Source organism: Salmo salar, chromosome ssa11 (assembly GCF_905237065.1).
Source record: "Salmo salar chromosome ssa11, Ssal_v3.1, whole genome shotgun sequence".
Classification (NCBI taxonomy): Eukaryota; Metazoa; Chordata; class Actinopteri; order Salmoniformes; family Salmonidae; genus Salmo; species Salmo salar.
In genome coordinates, this window is record NC_059452.1 from 3,869,907 (window position 1) to 3,896,453 (window position 26,547).

At 41.5% G+C, this 26,547-nt stretch overlaps 1 long non-coding RNA gene and 1 pseudogene across 2 annotated transcripts; both read right to left on the minus strand.

Moving 5' to 3' along the window:
• Nucleotides 1-992: 992 nt before the first annotated feature.
• Nucleotides 993-26,422, minus strand: LOC106561888 (uncharacterized). Of its 2 annotated transcripts, none has more exons than XR_001318928.2 (3): nucleotides 26,147-26,422; nucleotides 6,139-6,248; nucleotides 993-5,399 (listed from the first exon to the last, which is right to left on the minus strand). It is a non-coding gene; the product is annotated as an uncharacterized lncRNA (long non-coding RNA). The 2 variants fall into 2 exon arrangements; XR_001318929.2 differs by lacking the exon at nucleotides 993-5,399 and adding an exon at nucleotides 5,938-5,973.
• On the minus strand, nucleotides 5,154-5,282 carry LOC123725288 (uncharacterized; annotated as a pseudogene).
• Nucleotides 26,423-26,547: the final 125 nt, after the last annotated feature.

Consider the following 26,547-nt stretch of genomic DNA (forward strand, 5'->3'; position numbering starts at 1 on the left):
CTTTCAATACAACTGGAAATATGAAAAAAAAGGTCAAATCATAACGTCAATGATATTCAGGTCGGAGCTCTAGAAAATGACCCGAGTTCCCGACTTGGAATTCCTAGTTGGATGACCGCTCAAAACGTATTTTCCCAGTCGGAGCTAGTTTCCCAGTTGTCTTGAACTCACTGAAGTCTGAGATTTCCCAGTTCTGAGTTTCCAGTTGTTTTGAACGATGCAGAAGTCATGCTGGATTGACAGCATTGCCAATGTATTCAACCTTTTCTGGCCCATGGCATGTGAATGTTTATCCTTTTAAGCTTGGAAAAGAGACCCTTAAACCCAGACTTGGACCACACACCCACTCCGCTGAATAACAGGCTAGTGATCGCTTTGCAATGCTTGCGCTTAGCCACTGATTCCTACCAAAGCACTCATTGTTGAATTTGCGATTTCCAACTTGTTGTGTAATGTTCATGTCCAATGGGCGATGAGCACTGATATTTTTTTCTATAATGTCTCTTCATATGACAAGGATTGAAAAGGATTTGCCAGTAGATTGTCAACTTGATTCATGAAGATGACTGCTTGTCTCGATTGCTAGCTAAGATTTTGAAAGTATGATATTGACATGATCAGTCCAATCAAAGCTACGGGAGATATAACGTGATTTGACGTCATTTTATCTGTGGCCAATGACCTTGAGCCTTCTTGGATGGGCACTTCTAATGTAACTCTATGGCAGCACCCAAGGGACTTGAATTTTCGAGCTCTCCCCGTAGATTTTGCAGTGAAGTAGTGTCCCCATGAGTGACAGAACACTGAGGCAATTCACAGCGCAACTAGAGACAGAAAGCACTGAGCTAGGCTGAAACATCTGCATTGTGGAGCTGCCTTACTCAAGAAAGAAAAAAAGAGACCATATTTATATGCAGCTTTATTAACTCAATTATATATTTTTTTACATTGTTTGCAAACTGATATGTGACACGTATTAATGCCAAAATAAAATGCAAAACAGTCTAAAATAAATAAACAGGTGGGGCTCAAAACAGGTGAGGCTCTGCCCCAGCTGCCCTGAATGACAGGTCGCCACTGGTCTCCACCTTCCACCACAATGCGCCAAATACTCAGACTGTTCACAGCTAGAAGCATATGTGTGACACAACAGTTATCACTCATAATAACATATTATTTGTTGAACAACAATTACAGTCCATCGATTCTGGTTTACAATACATTTTAACTTTCCACTAATAATAACTATAAGTATAATGTAAAGCAACATTCTATAGGTTGAATGATGAGTATTTCTAGTTTACCCCCTTCCTCACTTGAACCACATGTACAGTGATGTGCTCTACAATACATGTCTTCTTATTTGTCTCTCTGATGGACTGTCTCCACCTTCCACCACCGTGCGCCAAATACTCAACATGTGAATCTGAAGGCTGGCATCTTGAGCCTGAGCTGGTGTGGCAAGTGTGGACAGTAAAGGAGTCAATCTCAAATGTGAAAACTTTTCAAGGGTGTGTAGACTTTCACTAGGCATTGTATACCCATTGATTCTTGAAGAAAATAAGTTATAAATGGTTGTTGAGCTTAGTTGAACTGTTCTTCCGCATCAGATCTGAACATAGGCCTGTTTAACTGAAAACAAACACTGTATAGCCTCAAAACATGGTCCAAACTATAATTTGTATATAATGAATGGCCAGTCCTTGCATACATAGCTCCTATATGTTTATGGTGAGGGTTATCTGGGATCCTTGGAACTTCCATACCATAAACCATAACCTTAACCTTAACCCTTACCTTACCTTACACATAACCAAATCCCTTACCTAACCTTAACCATTTTATATGTCAACTTCAATTGGGTAGGGATGTCCAAAGTATTCTAAGTAGCACGGACCATATGTTTATCATCTGAGAGCTGTATCCATGAATACTGGGCAGGGGATACAGTAGAATCGAGTGGATTTGGGCCATTGCTGGGTCGTTTATGGCCCTAAAATGGCAGCTTTGGCTCAGTTCAGGCTATCCGATCTAGCCGCCGAATGACTCGGGCCTAGTCTGTACCATCATTCATTTTGAACTCAGGACGGATCCAGCTGCCAGACCCGGGCGAGCAGTTTTAGATCTGGCATGCCAGAATCAGGCTAGATGTTTGTTCAACCTGGGAAGTAGCTAAAGCTAACCAACTAGGTTCAATGTTAGTAGCTAGCTAATATTAGGCTATAACTAGCAATGCAAATGGGTTTCTGAGATACAAATAATATTACTACACAGATCATACACGTAACGTTTGCTAGCGAGCCAGCCAGCTAACATTAGCTAGCTAGCTAACAGCACGCTTTAACTTGCAATGAAAGCAACTTTCTGACACAATTAGAAATGTATAATATCTGAAAATGTAGCTAGCTAGACTCTTACCTATATACATGGATGAACGCTTCTCCCTGTCTGTCACAGATGCCATGGTTGCCCTTAGTTTTAAGATGTAATCCGGAGTCAGGTGTTTTATACAACAGCCTTCTGTGTTCTCTTTTCGACACCCTTCACGTTTGCAATGAAATGCCAGAATTATCTCCTTAGCTATCATACTCTGCTTTTATTTTATTTTGAATCAACCTTTATTGAACTAGGCAAGTCAGTTAAGAACAAACTTTTCCCACTGAACTTTGTTGATAGCACCTACTAAATTCAGGGCAGCAATGTTGTTGAGAGCAGTAGCAACACTTTTGCAGTTCTCCATAACTTAAAAAAAAGCGGTGGTAGCAAGGATTATCTACACATACTGAGAAGCTCATGTTATAGACAGAAGCAGGCTACATGGTAGACCAATCCGAACTCATCTATCGGCATGTCCAACCCATCCATTATCGCAGTTAATCCTGGCTAATGAGAAGGTTCCTGCCTTTTTCCGTGGCTAAATGAACTAGGCTCGTAAATTAACAATGTTGTTCTATTTATAGACGGCATACAAGTTTTTTATTAAGGCACATGAAAGTTCACATGTTCCAGCAGGAATTAGGTGCCGCTCAAATGTCTCTCCTGTGAAGTTGTGACGTGCGACATACGCCTAGCTTCCTGAAACGGGTCACATATGAGAGATTGCAAGGGCTCTCCCATGTTTTTGGATTATCATGTAGAGCACTGTCTAGGTTTAGGGGCCTAATTGATTCGCTATGCACTCATTTGACCTGAAACACACCATCACACTAAGTGCATTTGGATTGCGTAATAATGGAGTTGAGTGCTATATAATTATAGCAATAGAATGTTATTATTGTAGTTATGCCATTAAGAATACACCGGTATATGGATAATTTAGAGTAAACTGTACCTAAATGGTTACTAGGAAAGAGACGAGAAGAGGAAGCCACTTCAAATAATTGTAGTTGTAAATACATTCCAATTCTTTTCTGTATTGCAACATCTTTATGCACCTTCATGTTCAATGATTTCACTATAAACTGAAAAGGAAAAGCTATTATATAAACATTTCTGAATTTCAAATAAAAATCACTTCCTAAATTGAGTGACTTTATTCTAATTGAACTTAACCCTGTTACATATATCTTTAAAAAATGTACTTGAATGTGGGGGTGACAAATGTAACTGTTGTCTCCCCCGTTCCACCCCACAAATTACAACCTTGACTTGTGTAAAGTGGACAGGAAAATTAAGCTCAGGTGTGATGGACAGCGGAAGTCTGACATTAATAAGTAGAATGAGAAATCACAGGCAATGAGCAGTAGCCAAAGCTAACATATCATCTAGCAATTTGCTGTGGAGATTCATCATAATGGTGAGGTTAGCTTCATTAGATTATTTGTGTGTCTGTGTTTGTAGGGGAAATACCTTTTGGAGCCCGTCCTCCCCAATTAAGGTGCCACAAACCTCCTGTGATCTGGCATACAGATTCACTGGCATGGTTGGTATATCCTCAATTCATTGAACAGATCAGTCGTCTAGATCTATTTTTGAAAAGCAGGAACAAGCATCAATAGACTTTCTGGTAAAATAAAGGTTAAATGGAATAAAAAATGTAATCTAATTTGACAAGCAAATGATCAAACTTGAAACGTGGTTGAAAAATATATCTCCATGTGAGAACAACACATCACTAGGCTGTAATATATGGAAGAAATATAAAATGTTATGTTATAGGTTGATAAGAATTTCTATCCATTTCAAACAGTCCCCCAACCAAAACAAATGAGAAGACGATAATCTGATGTGGCTCATTCTTGTAAATCATGAATTGTTATTCCTCTTTGTCCAATGGTCTGACATTTGATGTTGAACTCTGATCAATCAATAATATAATCACGTGGCAATATTTATTTTTCACGTCACAGTACCATAGGGCTCTAACTAGAGTAGGACAGTTATCTGATAAAAACACCCACGATAAAAGACATGTCGTGTTCTCCCTAGGCAGAGGGGTGTCACCAACATTAACAATGCTCAGACATACACATCTGCACAGATACAAGCATCGGTTGGCATTGGCGGAAATGGACGGAAATTGATCTAATCTGATATTGGAAGCTAAGCAGGGTCGGGCATACTTAGTACTTGGATGGGAGACTGCCTGGGAATACCAGATGATTTAAGCTTTTTCTCTCTGTTGTGTCAAATTTCATCTGAGTTTTATGTTTTAATTGTGATGTTGTGACTGGAAAAAAATAAAAACATTAAAAAGGTGACACTGCTTTGAAGGAGGGGGCTGACGCCAGCCACAAGCGGCTTCTTTTCCACGAGTGCCGTTGCTTATGGCCATACCACCCACAACACGGCCAATCTTATTTGATCTTGGAAGCTAAGCAGGGTCAGGCCTGGTTAGGGCTTGGATCAGAGACCGCCTGGGAATACCAGGTGCTGTAAGCCTTTTTTCTCTGTTGTTCTCCCTTTCTCCAGCAGGGGCCACTGGAACCCCACTGGTACTCCAGCTAAAGCTCTGAAATAAGATTCAAATAAAGCCTCATCGTTTTGCTAGGCACTCCTTCCTGTGGAGGGCCCAAGGCCATCAATCCACAGCGCCACAGTGTGGACACACAATGCTCATGCGTGATGCTGCTGTGGGAGGGTGACCGAAGAGATCAGCCTCCTCCCCGCTTTTACTCCAGTTCCTGTCCTTTCATTCCTTTAACACAGAAGATCAAGGGAGAGTGCGGACGAGGTCCCCCAGTACCACAAATTATACAGTCGATGGCCGGAGTGCAATGGCCGAGCCGCACCATGGGTCAACCTCCTTCGTGATCAAGGTGTCTCCCCTGCCAGGTAAGTATGAGTTGGAATAGGGCCATGCCCAACCACCACCCATTCCATGAGTGTCATTCCGGCCATGGGACCACTGCAGTACCGTTGTGTGGGAGGGTGTGATGACAAAGGCCCTCCCCGAACCTCTGAAAGTGACAAATAAACATAATTAAATAAAAATCGATTGAGTCGTTTGGTGGTTAAATCAGGACGACGTCATCACTTTGAAGAAGGGGACCGACGAGATTCATAAGAGGGCTATTTTCCTTCACTTACGGCCATACCACACTGAATTTTTGGGACCTTATTTGACCTTTTCTGTCTGCTTTTGAGACATGTTTCAATCCCACCCTGGGTCAATTATCACAATACAGTAACTATTGGTCACTTCATTATGTATTATTATTCTAATATGTAGTCATTTTATAATTTTAACTGCAGTCTAGAGAGTTACACTAGAACTGCAGCAATATCAGACCAGTGTTTATCAGTCTTACTTATTCACACATTTTAATTAGAGCAATATCAAATCAACCAACGACGTCGCTTTAATTGTGCATGTACTTAATTGCAAAAAGAGGCATGTTTTTAAACTCACACAGAATTTCCCCACAACTGTACACATTAACAAACAATACTGTATTACAATATTATCAATCACATTTTAATATTTAGAGTAATTATGTAGCTATCGGTGCGGTGGTGGAGTGCATGGCAGATCTGAAAGAGAGATACACAAAGTGGTAGTAAGTATACAGCTCAGCAACATGTTTGTGTGTGCACGTCTGTTGGAGTGAGTGAGTGAGTGAGTGAGTGAGTGAGTGAGTGAGTGAGTGAGTGAGTGAGTGAGTGAGTGAGTGAGTGAGTAATATAGTTCTTAATTACCTGTATCCATTACAAGTTTACACTTCAAGGCCAGTGTAGCAGGAACTGATGCATCCAGTAAATGAAATAACACAGCTGTGACTGCAGCTGAAGTGCTGGGGGTGTCAGATCTAAAAGAGAGAGACAATAATCACACAACTTAACAGAGTGTGAGTAAGTGAGTGAGAGTATGCATGTGTGTATACAGTGGTTTTCCTGTAAAAGTTGCGTCATACTGCAGCCCTCCTTGCGGGCTGCCGCAGAATTCTATGTCACGTTATTTAATTGTCAGCCACTGTTGTCATTAATGCTAGTTAGTGCTAGTTTGACCACCAGAGGGCATCTTTGAGAAGCATTTGATAGTCTTCAATATTGGCTGTACTTGAGAATTTAAAACCTTTTTGTAAGAACATAGTATATGGGATTCATTTTAAGATATTTAACTTAATTAATTTGATTAATATTATGGTGTTTCTATTCCAAGAAAAATTAAAAACGAAACCCTCGGGGTTTAACGCTATACAAATCGCTATACAGCATGACGGTCAGGAGTAGGCTACAGTACTAAGAGCATAACATAAGAGCAAAATAATCCCAACATTTCCACAGCCTAATTGTAGTCTAACCAATACCCAAACGGAGATTCAGTGAAAATAAAAATGCCATTGATTTATCAAGACCAGTCCCCATGCTTGGTCTACAGTATATCTAAAAAATATTTTTTTCAAGGATGTGACTCTCTGCCAATAAATACATTTAGAGGATTGGAGAATTCTAAATGAATATCTAAGGGGCATTTTTCGTCAGGGAAAATCTGATCTGTGAGAATATCTAAGGGGCTTTTATATAATTCTAAATTAATTTATTATTATTATTATTATTATTGCTTTGTTTAAAAAATAACAATATTTTTGAGAATATTTCATTTTCAAATAACTGAAAGTGAGTGATTGTAATCTGAATAAAGGCCAAAATAATATTTATAAAAGGCCAAAATATTTATTTATGTTTTAAGAAGGAGAGAAACCAAAAGCCCACCATGCCTATTTTTTGGCCAAGGACATCCGACTGGCCAAACACTTCCCTAACCCATAAGATGCTGGTCCAATTGTGCACCACCCTATGGGACTCCCAATCACAGTCAGATGTAATACAGCCTTGATTTCAACTAGGGACTCTAGTGATGCCTTTTGCCTTAGACCACTGCGCCACTCGGGAGCCATGACCAATATGACCAATATATATTGTCCTGCTAATAGCCCATCCTAGAAATGTTGTTTGCAGAATTCACAGCTTGCTTGGTCCAGTGAAAATAATATTGTAATAATGCTATTTTTAGTCTAGGCTATATAATTGATTAAAAAACAGATGGATTCACAAAGCAGTTTGTTAAGTAAAAAAAAAAAATGTATCATGCATGCTGCACACATACAGTATAGCCTATAGATAATCTGGCGGACAGAGAGAGTGCGCAGCTCTCAAACAGCTGGTTGTTGCGTCAGATCTTATTTTTATTTGTGCCAGTAGCTTTGTCTGCACTGGCCCAGTGTGCCACTGTCAGTTAAGAGCAAATTCTTATTTACAATGACTGCCTACACCAGCCAAACCTGGAAAACGCTGGGCCAATTGTGCGTCACCCTAAGGGACTCCCAATCACGGCCGGTTGTGATACAGCCAACCTAACTAAGAAATAAATTTGACAATACAAATTCTCCCCCTACCCTCTTTCTTGGCAAGAGTCTATTGTCCTACTAATAGACCAGCTGGGGGGGAAGTGCAACTGAAATGTAGTTTAAATAAACATCTGCATTTTGAATGTCTTTTATCTCGTTATTTTATTAATGAAAGCATAAAGATGTTGATGAAGAACTGTTAGGGCCAAATTGGGGGGATTTTCACACCTACAGCAGCCGGGTTATGAAGAGTTGCGTGTCAATTCATAAACCATGTGCCATGGAATGTCTTCCCAACTATTTTGCAATCTATATGGCTCTCCGACATTTTGCAGTTGCATGAGGTCTTCAAATCAAATCAAAGTGTATTTGTCACGTGCGCCGAATACAACAGTGAAATGTTTACTTACAGGCTCTAACCAATAGAGCAAAAAAGGTATAGGTGAACAATAGGTAAGTAAAGAAATAAAACAACAGTAAAAAGACAGGCTATATACAGTAGCGAGGCTATAAAAGTAGCGAGGCTACATACAGACACTGAGTTAGAAATATAACACTTTATAGTACTTAAGCATCGAATACATTGCAAATTGAGGGATTTTCACATCTACAGTGGCCGGGCTGTGAAGAGTCTATTGTTCTGCTGATAGGAAACATTGTTTGCATGATAGGCTACACCTGCTACAGTACTACAGTGAAAAACAAGTGTTTGAAAACCTGTTTTCAAAACGCCTCCAGCTTTCCATCACTACTGTAAATAAAACCCAGCATCTTGTTTACATCTTGGTTACGTTCTTTATTGTAACCCCCATGTCACAAATAATTTGTATCTACCTTTCCAATTCCTTTTAGAGTTTGGGGTTTACAAATGTGCCCTTTTCATGTCATTTTTAGTAAGTAATATGCTACAGTCCAGTCTTTTTTTGGAGTGTGCGTGCAGGACAGAGGAATAGCAATTATTACACTATTGTTCAGGAGTAATGGAAAATTGCATGTCAATTCATAAACCATGTGACATCGAAAATCTCTTCCCAACTATTTTGCAATCTATATGGCTCTCCGCCAATAATAACATTTAGAGGATTGGAGGATTCTAAATTGTTTGTTTAAAAAAATAACGATATTTTGGAGATGATTTTGTTTTCAAATAACCGAAAGTGAGCGATTGTAAACTGAATAAAGGCCAAAAAAAGATTTATAAAGGCCAAAATATTGATTTCTGTTTTTAGAGGGAGAGAAACCAAAATCCCACCGTGCATATTTTTTGGACAAGGACATCCCCAGCCGGCCAAACCCTCCCCTAACCCGGACGACGCTGGGCCAATTGTGCGTCTCATAGGTCTCTCGGTCACGGCCGGCACAGGTATCGAACCAGCATCTGTAGCAATGCAGTGTCTTAGACCGCTGCGTCACTCGGGAGTCCCCATCCACAAAGTTTTAATGCTGATCAATTTCCTAGCACAAAGTATCAAACGACAGAGAGGTGTTGGCAAGAGTCTATTGTCCTGCTAATAGCCCATAATGGCGCTGTACAACGTGACCGGTCGGGAGTAGGATACAGTACTACAGTAAGAGCAAAATAACCCTAACATTTCCACACCCTAACTGTAGTCTAACAAATACCCAAACAGAGATTCAGTGAAAATAAAAATCTTGTTGATTTATCAAGACCAGTCCAAAAGGTTGCCTCAGAGTAGCGCTGTCTTGACCTCTGAATGCTGTATTTTCCCATAAGCAACAATTTGTTTACCTTCATTAGCCTACTTTGTTCCAATATTTCTGTCATTCAGTGATATTTATTCCCAAAGTAATTCGTTATGGATCCATATGGAAAATGACATGCGCAAGAGATGGTGGTAAAATAACTTGTTATGGATAGGGGGCAGTATTTTCATGGCCGGATAAAAAACGTGCCCGATTTAATCTGGTTATTACTCATGCCCAGAAACTAGAATATGCATATAATTAGTAGCTTTGGATAGAAAACACTCCAAAGTTTCTAAAACTGTTTGAATGGTGTCGGTGAGTATAACAGAACTCAAATGGCAGGCCAAAACCTGAGAAGATTCTGTACAGGAAGTACCCTCTCTGACTATTTCTTGGCCTTCTTGATCATCTCTATCCAAAACAGGGGATCTCTGCTGTAACGTGACATTTTCTAACGCTCCCATAGGCTCTCAGAAGGCGCCAGAACGTTGAATGATGACTTTGCAGGCCATGGCTGAAAAACAGTAGCGCATTTGGTAAGTGGTCGATCTGAGAACAATGAGACTGGTGCGCGCGTGCACGAGACGACGCTTTTTTACGAGAAAAATCACAAAAAAATTGATTTTAAACAGCGTTTGACATGCTTCGAAGTACGGTAATGTAATATTTTGATTTTTTTTGTCACGATACGCGTCCGCGCGTCACCCTTCGTTACCCTTCGGATAGTGTCTTGAACGCACAAACAAAACGCCGCTATTTGGATATAACTATGGATTATTTGGAACCAAACCAACATTTGTTGTTGAAGTAGAAGTCCTGGGAGTGCATTCTGACGAAGAACAGCAAAGGTAAACCAATTTTTCTTATAGTAAATCTGAGTTTGGTGAGCGCCTCTTCCATCTGAGGCAGGAGATGAGGAGTGCCCAGGAGTTCGCCCTGGAGTTTAGGACCCTGGCTGCCAACGCGTGATGGAGCGACAGGGCCCTGATCGACCATTACCACTGCAGTCTGCGCGAGGACGTCCGTCGGGAGTTGGCCTGCAGAGACACCACCCTCACGTTCGACCAGCTGGTGGACTTGTCCATCCGGCTGGAAAACCTGTTGGCTACCCGCGGACGTTCTGTTCGTCCAGTGGTTCCATCCTCCCGCACCCCATCTCCGATACCCATGGAGCTGGGAGGGGCTGTGCGCAAGGAATCCAGAGGGGGTTCCTGCTCATGCACCATCTGTGGCCGCAGAAGTCACACTGCCGGTCGGTGCCGGGTTGGTTCCTCTGGGGATCGAGGCAGCAGGCAGGGCGCTCTGGCGTCACCCCAGGTGAGCCGGCACCATTCTCACCCAGAGCCCTCTGTTGCACATATGTTTGTGTTTGTCACTTTCCCTGAGTTTTCCCCGCATTCCCAGCATAAGGCGCTTGTCAATTCAGGCGCGGCTGGGAATTTTATTGACAGAGCTTTAGCCCATAGTTTAGGGATCCCCATCGTTCCCGTGGATGTGCCTTTCCCCATTCACGCCTTAGATAGTCGACCATTAGGGTCAGGGTGGATTAGCTTGTCATAACCCCACTGTTTCTTGGCCACAGAGGACTCTCCCGGGGTGGTCGCGAGAGTGCTCAGGTAGGTGTTTAGGGGTTTCCGTTGGTGCTACTACGGTGGAGAGTCCAGACCAGGTCTCCATCGTGCGCATTCCTCCTGAATATGCCGATTTGGCTCTCGCCTTCTCCAAAAAGAAGGCAACTCAATTACCACCTCATCGACGGGGCGATAGATCTCCTGGTAGACGCTGCACTTCCCAGGAGTCACGTGTATCCCCTCACAGGCGGAGACGGAGGCTATAGAAATATATGTCTCCGAATCCCTGCGTCCGGGGTACATTCGGTCCTCCACTTCACCCGTCTCCTCGAGTTTCTTTTTTGTGGAGAAGAAGGAGGGAGGTCTGCGACTGTGTATTGACTATCGGGGTCTGAATCAGATCACTGTGAGGTATAGTTACCCGCTACTGCTCATAGCCACAGCAATAGAGTCAATGCACAGGGGCGCGCATCTTCACCAAATTAGATCTCAGGAGCGCTTACAACCTGGTGCGTATCCGAGAGGGAGACGAGTGGAAGACGGCTTTCAGTACCACCTCTGGGCACTATGAGTACCTCGTCATGCCGTACGGGTTGATGAATGCACCATCAGTCTTCCAAGCCTTTGTAGACAAGATTTTCAGGGAACTGCACGGGCAGGGTGTAGTGGTGTATTTTGATGACATTTTGATATACTCCGCTACACACGCCGAGCATGTGTCCCTGGTGCGCAGAGTGCTTGGTCGCCTGTTGGAGCATGACCTGTATGTCAAGGCTGAGAAATGCCTGTTCCTCCAACAGTCCGTCTCCTTCCTAGGGTATCGCATTTCCACCTCAGGGGTGGAGATGGAGAGTGACCGCATTGCAGCTGTGCGTAATTGGCCGACTCCCACCACAGTAAAGGAGGTGCAGCGGTTCTTAGGGTTTGCCAACAACTACCGGAGGTTTATCCGGGGTTTTGGTCAGGTAGCGGCTCCCATTACCTCACTGCTGAAGGGGGCCCCAGTGCGCTTGCAGTGGACAACTGAGACGGACAGGGTTTTTAGTCACCTGAGGGCTCTGTTTACCTCGGCTCCCATGCTGGCCCATCTGGATCCCTCTTTGGCGTTCATAGTGGAGGTGGACACGTCCGAGGCTGGGATAGAAGCTGTGCTCTCTCAGCGCTCGGGTATGCCACCGAAGCTCTGTCCCTGTGCCTTCTTCTCGAAGAAACTCAGCCTGGCAGAGCGAAACTATGACGTGGGGGACCGGGAGTTGTTGGCTGTCGTCAAGGCCTTGAAGGTGTGGAGACATTGGCTTGAGGGGGCTAGACACCCTTTTCTAATCTGGACTGACCACTGCAATCTGGAGTACATCCGGGCAGCAAGGAGACTGAACCCTCGCCAGGCAAGGTGGGCCATGTTTTTCACTCGTTTTGTGTTTACCCTTTCTTACATGAAGGGAACATTTCGGCATTTGCTGTATGTTTAGTGAGAAAGTCCATATTGCAAATGTACGGTCCCTTACTAGACGTCCGCGAACATTTGTACAATTTGCGGATGGCGTCGGGCCATGCACTGCGGCCGGATCTTCCGGGAAGTCATTGAACGGAGTCTCTCGGACATTCGGTTTCCGTTTTATAAAATTTTCAAATTGTGGTAATTTCTCACCTGTCCCGGGTTATACCACAGGAGGGTGAATGGAATCATATTGCAAATGTAACAAACATCACCAATCACGACGTGGCCTTTTCTCCTAAACGGAAAAAACTTCGAAGACGAAACTTGGTGAGCATTGGTTTGGCATAATGGGCAGTTGGCCCCGAACAAGATGGAGTCGAGGCCTCAATGCTTTTTGAGTTAAGGCCATTTTTCTGGGATTAAAAGTCAAAAATTAAAATAGAGCGCTAATTTGACCGCTTCACGTCAAAGTACATGAGCCTACGGTGTCAGGAAAAAAAAGAACCAGACATTTATCTATTGTCATTTAAGAGAAATCGTACAATGTCAAATTGGTGATATTCAAAAAAATAAGTTTTTTTTCCAAAAAATTTACAGATCCAGTTGCAGCGTGTTCAGATGAATCCGTTAACCTCTGGACGGGCTCCGTCCCATACGCGGGACGGACATCCAGCGAAAAATCCTATCGCCATTTGCATAACAATTCTTTTTTATTTTTTTCAAATATAGGACTATTTTATATCGTTTTATAGATACACCTCTCCTGAATCGAACCACGTTGTCCGATTTCAACAAGGCTTTACAGCAAAAGCAAAACATTAGATTATGTTAGAGGAGTATATCGTAAAAGTAGCCACATAGCCATTTTCCGACCAACCACATGCATCACAAATAACCAAAAAACAGCTAAATGCAGCACTAACCTTTGACAATCTTCATCAGATGACACTCCTAGGACATCATGTTACACAATACATGCATTCTTTTGTTCGATAAAGTTCAAATTTATATATAAAAACAGCATTTTACATCGGCACGTGACGTTGACTAACTATTTTCCCTCAAATGCGTCCGGTGAAACAACGCTACAATTTACTATTTAATATTGTCATTCTAAGATTTATAGATTAGCATCTCTTGAAAGCACCTGCAATGCCAGATTTAAAAATAACTTTACTGGGTAATCACACTTTGCGATAAAAGGGGATGCGATACTCAGAAAAATAGGCTAGCAATACAGGTCAGCGCCATTTTGGAACAATCGCATATCAAATCTACTCTTGTATACTATTGTCAATAATCCCTTACCTTTGATTATCTTCATCAGAAGGCACTTCCAGGGATCCCAGGTCCACAACAAATGTATTTTCGTTCGAAAAAGTTAATCCTTTATGTCTTCTTGTTAGCGCGTTCAGAAGGCTGCACCAAAAGTACCGTCGTGCGCGGGACTCCTCTCTTACCAAAATTGATTTTTTTTAATTTAAGTTCGTTCAAACATGTCAGACGTTGTATAACATAAATCTTTAGGGCCTTTTTCAACCAGAGCTCCAATAACATTCAAGGGGGACGATTGCATTGTCTTTCAAAACGTTTCGAAAGGGGAGGGTAGCCAGGGGCGCCGGTGTCATAATGGTGATGGCCCTCCCCATGTGACCACGTTCCACAGACTCTCATTCTGTCAGTTTTCACAGTAGAAGGCTCAAACCACTTTGTAAAGACTGGAGACATCTAGTGGAAGCAATAGGAAGTGCTCAATGAACCATAGCTCACGGTGTGATTTATAGGCAAAGTGATGAAGTTGAGTCCGCAATTCAGAATTCCACATCCTGTTACGATCTGTCTCGGGGTTTTGACTGCCATATGAGTTCTGTTATACTCACAGACACCATTCAAACAGTTTTAGAAACTTTAGGGTGTTTTCTATCCACAAGTATTAATTATATGCATATCCTAGCTTCTGAGTTTGAGTAGGAGGCCGTTTAAAAAGGGCCGAATTATTTTCTAAAATCGCTGTAGCGCCCCCTATCATAGGCGACCGTCAAGAGGTTAAGGCGGGTTTCAGAGCTCTGTGAGATTTCTGTGATTTTCTGAAACAACACACACTCGTTCAACCCTCTGTACATAAGTCAGTTCTTAACCTCTTACATCTAGACGTTCCGCTAGCGGAACACCTGCTCCAATATCCAATGATAGGCGTGGCGCGAATTACAAATTCCTCAAAAATACAAAAACTTCCATTTTTCAAACATATGACTATTTTACAGCATTTTAAAGACAAGACTCTCCTTTATCTAACCACACTGTCCGATTTCAAAAAGGCTTTACAGCAAAAGCAAAACATTAGATTATGTCAGCAGAGTACCAAGCCAGAAATAATCAGACACCCATTTTTCAAGCTAGCATATAATGTCACAAAAAACAAAACCACAGCTAAATGCAGCACTAACCTTTGATGATCTTCATCAGATGACACGCCTAGGACATTATGTTATACAATACATGCATGTGTTGTTCAATCAAGTTCATATTTATATAAAAAAAACAGCTTTTTACATTAGTATGTGACGTTCAGAATTAGCATTCCCACCGAACACTTCCGGTGAATTTACTAAATTACTCACGATAAACGTTCACAAAAAACATAATTATTTTAAGAATTATAGATACAGAACTCCTTTGTGCAATCGAGGTGTCCGATTTTAAAATAGCTTTTCGGTGAAAGCACATTTTGCAATATTCTGAGTAGATAGCCCAGCCATCACGGCTAGCTATTTAGACACCCACCAAGTTTAGCCCTGACCAAACTCCAATTTACTATTAGAAAAGTTTGATTATCTTTGGTGTTCTTTGTCAGAATGCACTCCCAGGACTGCTACTTCAATAACAAATGTTGGTTTGGTTCAAAATAATCCATAGTTATATCCAAATAGCGGCGTTTTGTTCGTGCGTTCAAGACACTATCCGAAGTGTAAATAAGGGTCAAGCGCACGACGCATTTCGTGACAAAAAAATTCTAAATATTCCATTACCGTATTTCGAAGCATGTCAACCGCTGTTTAAAATAAATTTTTATGCCATTTTTCTCGTAAAAAAGCGATAATATTCCGACCGGGAAAGCGTGTTTACGTACAAAGAGAGAGAAAATAAAAGCATGGGATCCCCTCGTGCACGAGCCCGAGTCTCATAGTACTGTAACCGGCCACTATCCAAACGTGCAAATGTTTTTCAGCCAGGGGCTGCCTCGATATCATTCAGCTTTTTGCCGCCTTCTGAGAGCCCATGGGAGCCGTAGGAAGTGTCACGTAACAGCAGAGATCCCCTGTATTGGATAGAGATAATCAAGAAGGCCAAGAAATGGTCAGACAGGGTACTTCCTGTACAGAATCTTCTCAGGTTTTGGCCTGCCAAATGAGTTCTGTTATACTCACAGACACCATTCAAACAGTTTTAGAAACTTTGGAGTGTTTTCTATCCAAAGCTAATAATTATATGCATATTCTAGTTTCTGGGCAGGAGTAATAATCAGATTAAATCTGGTATGTTTTTTATCCGGCCGTGAAAATACTGCCCCCTAGCCATAACAGGTTAACGTAAAGACTTAAAACTCAATATTCTATAAGAGCCTAACCTAAGGAGGATATGTGTTCACTTTCAGCTTCCTGTCTCAACCAGAAGTGCCTTAAAATGGTGTCATAGGGGCTGTTTCGAAGGGTTAAAAAGGTCAGATCTTTCCACAACTTCATATGTGTGATTAGGCAACCCTCATGAACTGTAAATCAGTCATTTCTTCAGATGTCAAAGAAAAGCTCTCTCACACACACACACACACACACACACACACAGACACACACACACATACATACATACACACATACACACACACACACAGCAAGGATGGAGTGACAGAGTGCGGTGCTTAAAGACACACAGAGCCTGCAATGGCATTACCATTATCTCTAGGCTGTGCCGAGTTCAACGAGATGCCCCGCTTGACCGTAGCTCGCTCGGTCCAAGCGCAGCGACCATGAGAAAAATTAAACCTAAAATGAAGCCTGGCCCTAAATTTCAAGTGCTTTTGGGTGACAGCGGCGGAACCGTTAGGGTTAGAAGCACAATTCAACCTCAGGAATGTTCCTGAGGTCCTCCCGATCTGTGCCAGCCTAACCTTGACCATGTGGCATTAACTCTTAACAGTTAAAAGAAGGTGTTTACATCTAAAAGTTTGCAATGACTTTTCTCCCCATAGGAATACATTGCCTATTCCCCTAAATTCAACCTGAAGCCTATGTGGGTTATGAATGCCTTATGAACCTGTCTTCGATGACATACCATCAGGCCACTATGAGGTCTACCTATGTCGATTCTAAGCTTCCTGGAGCAACCGGAAGTGGTTAAAAACACCCTAAAAGTGTTTTTCTATAACCAGCCTGCAGATTGTGAAAATCACTGCATTCAACCCTATGTAGATCAGTCAATTATTAACATAAAGACTTAAAACTCAGGATTCTGTAATAGCATACCCCAATCAGGATATGTGTTTACTTATAGCTTCCTGTGCCAACCGGAAGTGTCTTAAATATGGGTCACAGAGGCTATTTCGAAGGGTTAAAAAAGTCAGATCATTTCAAAACTTCATATGTGTGACTAGGTAACCCTCATGAACTGTAAATCAGTCCTTTATCCCATCAGATGTTCAAAAAAAATAACACACACACACAGCTAGGACATAGTGACAGTGTGGGGCTTAGAGACAATAGTTACCTTCGTTCGAACGATCAAAGAACCGTCAGACCTAGAGCTCTGAAACTTTAGAAACCTGTTGTAGAGCTCAAGTCGATAGTGCACGGTGAGTTATGTCGCTGTAGGTTCTCAGACCGAGAAACAGCCTCGTACATTTGCAATATGTTCAATTCAATTTGACAATCACGAAAATGGCGACGTTTAGAAATGTCCCAAAGTCGCAAGACTAGGTGCATTGAAACTGCCTCGGCCCATAGAGACGGACCCCAACGTTTCTGTCCGATAGCTCATTCAAGGACCCCGTAGCAATGCCTGGAAAAAATTTATTTTCAGCACCAATTAAGGTCGTTGCTCGGGCACCGAATGACCTATCGAGCCGAAACTTGGGATTCGGGGTCGCCTCACATAGGCCTACACATAATGTCAGAGCTGGACCCGCAGCTCGAACGAACCAGAGTCACTGCCCGGCCATCCCGAGTTCATCGGGCCAGTCAATTATGCATTTCTGCAGTATTTTTGAGCATGTCAAACTCGTGATGGTAAATGCCTTATGAACCTGTCTTCGATGACAATCCATCAGGCTACTGTGAGGTCTACCTGTGTCGATTCTAAGCTTCCTGGAGCAACCAGAAGTTGTTCAAAACACCCTAAAGGTGTTTTGATATAACCAACCTGCAGATTGTGAAAATCACTCAATACAACCCTGTGTAAATCAGTCAATTCTTAACCTGTTGAGGACAGACGTTCCGCTAGCGGAACCCCGTTCCGCCTGCGGAACCCCTAGCCAACAGCCAATGGCATCGCACGGCGCGAAATACAAAACCAACTAAAATACCACAATTCAATTTTCTCAAACAATCAACTATTTTACACCATTTTAAAGATAAGACTCTCGTTAATCTAACCACATTGTCCGATTTCAAAAAGGCTTTACAGCGAAAGCAAAACATTAGATTATGTTAGGAGAGTACATAGACACAAATAATCACACAGCCATTTTCCAAGCAAGCATATATGTCACATAAACCCAAACCACAGCTAAATGCAGCACTAACCTTTGATGATCTTCATCAGATGACACTCCTAGGACATTATGTTATACAATACATGCATGTTTTGTTCAATCAAGTTCATATTTATATCAAAAAACTGCTTTTTACATTAGCATGTGATGTTCAGAACTAGCATACCCACCGAAAACCTCCGGTGAATTTACTAAATTACTCATGATAAACGTTCACAAAATACATAACAATTATTTTAAGAATTATAGATCCAGAACTCCTTTATGCAATCGCTATGTACGATTTTAAAATAGCTTTTCGGCGAAAGCACATTTTGCAATATTCTGAGGCCATCACGGCTAGCTATTTTGACATCCGCCAACTTCGGGGTCACCTAAACTCAGAATTACTATTAGAAAAATTGGATTACCTTTGCTGTTCTTCGTCAGAATGCACTCCCAGGACTTCTACTTCAACAACAAATGTTGTTTTGGTTCCAAATAATCCATAGTTATATCCAAATACCTTCGTTTTGTTCGTGCGTTCAGGTCACTATCCAAAGGGTAATGCGCGAGTACATTTCGTGACAAAAAATGTCAAAATATTCCATTACCGTACTTAGAAGCATGTCAAATGCTGTTTAAAATAAATTTTTATGCTATTTTTCTCGTAAAATAGCGATAATATTCCAACCGGGCGACGTTGTATTCATTCAAAGAGAGAAAGAAAAACATGGCGAGTTCTTGTGACCGCACATCTCCAGTCTCATTGTCCCCAGGCTGACCACTTACAAACTCTGCTCCTATACTTTGCCCAGAGACAGCAGACACCCCATTCCACTTTCTGGCGGCTTTAAACAGCGTTTGACATGCTTCTAAGTACGGTAATGGAATATTTGTAATTTTTTTGTCACGAAATGCGCTAGCGCGTCACCCTTCTTTTAACTCTTGCAAACAGAGTCAGGGTATATGCAGAAATTCATGTTAGCAGGCAATATTAACTAAATATGAAGGTTTAAAAATATATACTTGTGTATTGATTTTAAAAAAGACATTGATGTTTATGGTTAGGTACACGTCGGAGCAAAGACAGTTCTTTTTCGCGAATGCGCACCGCATCGATTATATGCAAAGCAGGACAGGCTAGATAAACTAGTAATATCATCAACCATGTGTAGTTAACTAGTGTTTATGATTGATTGATTGTTTTTTTACAAGATAAGTTTAATGCTAGCTAGCAACTTCCCTTGGCAACGTAAAGCAGGTGGTTAGAGCGTTGGGCTAGTTAACGTAAGGTTGCATCCCCAAGCTGACAAGGTAAAAATCTGTCGTTCTGCCCCTGAACAAGGCAGTTAACCCACCGTTCCTAGGCCGTCATTGAAAGTAAGAATGTGCTCTTTAACTGACTTGCCTAGTTAAATAAAGGTTTAAAAAATATATATAATAATTTTTTTAAATGGGCAAATCGGTGGCCAAAAATACCGATTACCGATTGTTATGAAAACTTGAAATCGGCCCTAATTAATCGGCCATTCCGATTAATCGGCCAACCTCTAGTTTTAACCTCTTACATCTAGACGTTCCGCTAGCGGAACACCTGCTCCAATATCCAATGATAGGCGTGGCGCGAATGACAAATTCCTCAAAAATACAAAAACTTACGGTATCGTGAGTAATTTAGTAAATTGTTAGCAAATTCCCCGGAAGTTTGCAGGGGGGTATGCTAGTTCTGAACGTCACATGCTAATGTAAAAAGCTGTTTTTTGATATAAATATGAACTTGATTGAACAAAACATGCATGTATTGTATAACATAATGTCCTAGGGTTGTCATCTGATGAAGATCATCAAAGGTTACTGCTGCATTTAGCTGTGGTTTGGGTTCATGTGACATTATATGCTAGCTTGAAAAATGGGTGTCTGATTATTTCTGGCTGGGTACTCTGCTGACATAATCTAATGTTTTGCTTTCGTTGTAAAGCCTTTTTGAAATTGGACAGTGTGGTTAGATTAACGAAAGTCTTGTCTTTAAAATGGTGTAAAATAGTCATATGTTTGAAAAATTGACGTTTTTGCATTTCTGAGGTTTTTGAATAACGCGCCACGGGATTACACTGGCTGTTACGTAGGTGGGACGATTTGGTGTCACCTAGCCTAGAGAGGTTAACAAACTACAGTGTTGGCAAGTCGGTTAGGACATCTACTTTGTGCATGACACAAGTCATTTTTCCAACAATTGTTTACAGACAGATTATTTCACTTATAATTCACTGTATCACAATTCCAGTGGGTCAGAATTTTACATACACTAAGTTGACTGTGCCTTTAAACAAGTTGTAAAATTCAAAACAATTATGTCATGGCTTTAGAAGCTTCTGATAGGCTAATTGACATCATTTGAGTCAATTGGAGGTGTACCTGTGGATGTATTTCAAGGCCTACCTTCAAACTCAGTGCCTCTTTGCTCGACATCATGGGAAAATCAAAAGAAATCAGCCAAGACATCAGAAAAAAATTGTAGACCTCCACAATTTCTAAATGCCTGAAGGTACCACGTTCATCTGTACAAACAATAGTACGCATGTATAAACACCATGGGATAAACACCAGGAAGGAGACGCATTCTGTCTCCTAGAGATTAACGTACTTTGGTGTGAAAAGTGCAAATCAATCCCAGAACAACAGCAAAGGACCTTGTGAAGATGCTGGAGGAAACAGGTACAAAAGTATCTTTATCCACAGTAAAACGAGTCCTATATCGACATAACCTGAAAGGCCACTCTGCAAGGAATAAGCCACTACTCCAAAACCGGCATAAAAAGCCAGACTACAGTTTTCAACTGCACATGTGGACAAAGATCGTACTTTTTGGAGAAATGTCCTCTAGTCTGATGAAACAAAAATAGAACTGTTTGGCCATAATGACCATCGTTATGTTAGGAGGAAAAAGGGGGAGCCTTGCAAGCCGAAGAACACCATCCCAACCGTGAAGCATGGGGGTGGCAGCATCATGTTGTGGGGGTGCTTTGCTGCAGGAGGGACTGGTGCACTTTAAGAAATAGATGGCGTCATGAGCAGGAACATTATGTGGATATATTGAAGCAACATCAAGACATCAGTCAGGAAGTTAAAGCTTGGTCGCAAATGGGTCTTCCAAATGGACAATGACCCCAAGCATACTTCCAAAGTTATGGCATAAGGACAACAAAGTCAAGGTATTGGAGTGGCCATCACAAAGCCCTGACCACAATCCTATAGAACATTTGTGGGCAGAACTGAAAAAGCGTGTGCGAGCAAAGAGGCCTACAAACCTGACTCAGTTACACCAGCTCTGCAAGGAGGAATGGGCCAAAATTCACCCAACTTATTGTGGGAAGCTTGTGGAAGGCTACCTGAAATGTTTGACCAAAGTTAAACAATTTAAAGGCAATGCTACCAAATACTTATTGAGTGTATGTAAACTTCTGGGTATGTGATGAAAGAAATAAAAGCTGAAATAAATCATTCTCTCAACTTTTACTATTTTTCTGACATTTCACATTCTTAAAATAAAGTGGTGATCCTAAATGACCTAAGACAGGGAATTGGTACTAGGATTAAATGTCAGGAATTGTGAAAAACTGAGTTTAAATGTACTTGGCTAAGGTGTATGTAAACTTCCGACTTAAACTGTATAATATTTATAATGCATGTGTTATGTATTTATAACACTTGGATAATGAAGTTCTTTCAATAAAGCGTTTCACATTCTCTACTGGTTGGGCTACCAAGTGGCGCAGCGGTCTAAGGCACTGCATCTCAGTGCAGGAGGCGTCACTACAGTCCCTGGTTTGGATCCAGGCTGTATCACATCCGGCCGTGATTGGGAGTCCCATAGCTCGGTGCACAATTGGCCCAGCTTCGTCTGGATTTGGCCGGGGTAAGCCGTCATTGTAAATACGAATTTCTTAACTGACTTGCCTAGTTAAATAAAGGTTAAATAAATACAAAAATGAAGTCTTTCATTTGATGAAATATCCTACCTATCCTGTGTTTATCAGATCAATCCAGATGAAGGAAATTAGATATTGAGATGAACCGGTTTTAGAGTATTGACATGAAATGAAGCGTAGGAAGTGTAGTGTACTGTTTTAAAAAATATATATATTTCTGAATAAAGTGGGGGGGAAAAGTATTTGATCCCCTGCTGATTTTGTACGTTTGCCCACTTACAAAGAAATGATCAGTCTATCATTTTAATGGTAGGTTTATTTGAACAGTGAGAGACAGAATAACAACAAAAAAATCCAGAAAAACACATGTCAAAAATGTTATAAAATGATTTGCATTTTAATGAGGGAAATAAGTATTTGACCCCTCTGCAAAACATGACTTAGTACTTGGTGGCAAAACCCTTGTTGGCAATCACAGAGGTCAGATGTTTTTTGTAGTTAGCCACCAGGTTTGCACACATCTCAGGAGGGATTTTGTCCCACTCCTCTTTGCAGATCTTCTCCAAGTCATTAAGGTTTCGAGGCTGACGTTTGGCAACTCGAACCTTCAGCTCCCTTCACAGATTTTCTATGGGATTAAGGTCTGGAGACTGGCTAGGCCACTCCAGGACCTTAATGTGCTTCTTCTTGAGCCACTCCTTTGTTGCCTTGGCCGAGTGTTTTGGATCATTTTCATGCTGGAATACCCATCCACGACCCATTTTCAATGAGCCTGTCTGAGGGAAGGATGTTCTCACCCAAGATTTGACGGTACATGGCCCCGTCCATCGTCCCTTTAATGCGGTGAAGTTGTCCTGTCCCCTTAGCAGAAAAACACAGCCAAAGCATAATGTTTCCACCTCCATGTTTGACGGTGGAGATGGTGTTCTTGGGGTCATAGGCAGCATTCCTCCTCCTCCAAACACGGCGAGTTGAGTTGATGCCAAAGAGCTCCATTTTGGTCTCATCTGACCACAACACTTTCACCAGTTGTCCTCTGAATCATTCAGATGTTCATTGGCAAACTTCAGACGGGCATGTATATGTATTCTTGAGCAGGGGGACCTTGCGGGCGCTGCAGGATTTCAGTCCTTCACGGCGTAGTGTTTTACCAATTGTTTTCTTGGTGACTATGGTCCCAGCTGCCTTGAGATCATTGACAAGATCCTCCCGTGTAGTTCTGGGCTGATTCCTCACCATTCTCATGATCATTGCAACCCCACGAGGTGAGATCTTGCATGGAGCCCCAGGCCGAGGGATATTGACAGTTCTTTTGTGTTTTTTCCATTTGCGAATAATCGCACCAAATGTTGTCACCTTCTCACCAAGCTGCTTGGCGATGGTCTTGTAGCCCATTCCAGCCTTGTGTAGGTCTACAATCCTGTCCCTGACATCCTTGGAGAGATCTTTGGTCTTGGCCATGGTGGAGAGTTTGGAATCTGATTGATTGATTGCTTCTGTGGACAGATGTCTGTTTTACAGTTAACAAGCTGCGGTTAGGAGCAATGCCTTTAACAGTGTACTCCTAATCTCAGCTCGTTACCTGTATAAAAGACACCTGGGAGCCAGAAATCTTTCTGATTGAGAGGGGGTCAAATACTTATTTCCCTCATTAAAATGCAAATCAATTTATAACATTTTAGACATTTTTTTTCTGGATTTTTGTTGTTGTTATTCTGTCTCTCACTGTTCAAATAAACCTAACATACAAATTATAGACTGATCCTTTCTTTATCAGTGGGCAAACGTACAAAATCAGCAGGGGATCAAATACTTTTCCCCCCCCACTGTATATGAATTACAGATCAGCCTTTAACTAGTTAAATCATGTTTCTAGTCTATTGTATAGTTACAATGTGTAACCATTGATGTCCCAGGGTCAAGATTGGTAAACACTGTTCAAGTGTATAATTGTAATACATACAATGCAGACACATCATCATTCAAAGACTGGAATTTGATACTCCTGGTATTGGATATGACTGAAAAAGAATCTCAGACATTCATACCTGAACTACACATTTATTTGCAAAGGTAGAGTACATGATCAGTGAATATATTAAATGTACAGGCTACAATGTGGGGATCTTATGCATGGTAATAACTACATGTATATACGACTTGCATCCTTGGCACAAAGTTATATTCTACTCAATCCATTGGCTTCATTAATGTCATTCAAACAGTTTTGAAATTGATTCAATTGGCTATGATAGCTGAGGTTCATAGCTAGGTTCTGAACTAATATGTATACCAAATGTTTTAGGGTCTATACACAGATCGGCTACATAGCTAGTGTAGTAGAGTTAAAATGGTTATTCCAGCAAACTTCAGATTATTGGAATAGTACACAACGCAGAGCAGAACAATCAGGTTGAGGGTCAGTTGCCAAAGCCCGCGATCAGGAATGTTCCAAGTTCAGACAGAAGGGGGGAGTCAGATCGCTATGATCGCCAGGAACTTTGCTTTTGGTTTCTAATTTTAATTGTTGCGCTACTGGTGATGCCTGTTAGGTGGGCAGTATCAGTAGCTGAATGATGTTAACATCTTCGGGTTTTATTTCATTAAATGTATTTTATTTTATCTGGGTGCTTATGTCACCTACTAACACCCTGGTACTACCCATAGCTCCCGCTCTCCTCAGTCTGAGAAAACACAGAGAGAAAGGTATGGGTTGCAGATTACTCCTTTGTAGAAGTCCGTAACGTGAAATAAATAAAACGTCCCAAGGTTAATGCTGTAGATATTGTTATAAGGGAGTGTGAGACTATTGACACACCTAACTTTCAGAGTTTTATTGTTGTTATTAATATAGTTTACAGAGTGCTAAACGTGTTGCTAGCTAGCATGCCTTTCTGTGATGCAGACGGCTAGCTGAGCTACAGACTAGTGATGGTGTTGCATTATGGGAGATGTAGTTTTGGCCCTCTAAGGTCTGAATGGGATAAAGGCGATTTCACATTGTAACTTGTTTGTGTTGCAGTGTTTTTGTACATGAGTTGTTGTATTTTGGTACTGTCAATACTGAAAGCACCTAGCAATGTATTGGGGATGTGAGACAGGATATGTGTTTTACCTTTCTTCATGCTCCTGTGTAACAGCTTGTCAGGTGGTGCATTGGAGACTGATGTGTTCCTGTCCTGTCTTTTCACAATACTATTGCAGGTATGGTTCTATTGTCTAAGAATTAAGATTATACATTATTTGTATTAAGGACTGGTTATTATTTTATACTATACATTATGGCTTTATGTATGAGTGTGATTGTGAGAGTCTGAGAAAACACTGAGAGAGAAAGAACAGCTTGTCAGGTGGTGCATTGGAGACTGATGTGTTCCTGTCCTGTCTTTTCACAATACTATTGCAGATCAACATAAAAGCTTAAAAGACAGCCGTGGTGTCGCTCTTCATTTCTTGGTTCTCCCGTGGTGCATAGTAGAGCCGCTACGCTAGCTACACATCCATAGGCATACAGTTACTGTTATCCTCCACTGCACAATAAGCAAGAAAATAGTTAGCTAGCTACGTTACTTCATCTATCTGCATTGCATGGCAAATATCAGCAAGGCAAACTTACAAAATTGTACATTCAATTTGCAGTAAATGCTTTAGCTAGCTAGATTCTTTAAATCCACTGTTAAACAAGACGACTGCCTGGTTTGCTGGTTGTTTCAGGAGTCCATAAAACATGAAACAACCAGAATTACAATTTCATACTCATTTTTTTTTAAAGTACATACTCGTCACAACACCCATAAAGTTAGCAGGCTAATGTTAGCTAGTCAGCTAGCTTGCTAAATCGTGATTTTTGTAAATTAACTTCATGACAAAAGAAGATGCATTACTGTTTGTCTCTACATGAACTAACATATTCCTCTCAACTGTACATTTGTGGCATGATTCGTTATGACGTTATAGTCACTTACATTTGCTTCCATCCTAGTATTTTTGTCAGTCATCTTTGCTGAAAAAGTCTCCAGCCTTCGTCATGGGAACTTGATATGATTGGTCATCACCCAGCGGTTGCCGCTGGTGATTTACATAAAGTTGGGAAAATGTATATTTTTCCCCGCCCTCTCCGCTTCCCTTCCTTCCATTGAACATCACCGCGCGCCACCGCTTGCTAATGAACAACCTCCGGGCACCGTTTGCTAGTGAACACCCTCCGTCAACGGTGAATGTATCATACCCGTGAACATTCCTTCACCCTAGCAGGGCATGCCGTCGTGTTATTCCGTTATGGTGACGAAGACGATCGTTTGACCAATGACAACAGCTGTGACGGGCCGGGGTAAATGTTAACCCGGCCCACATTTAACCTCGCCCC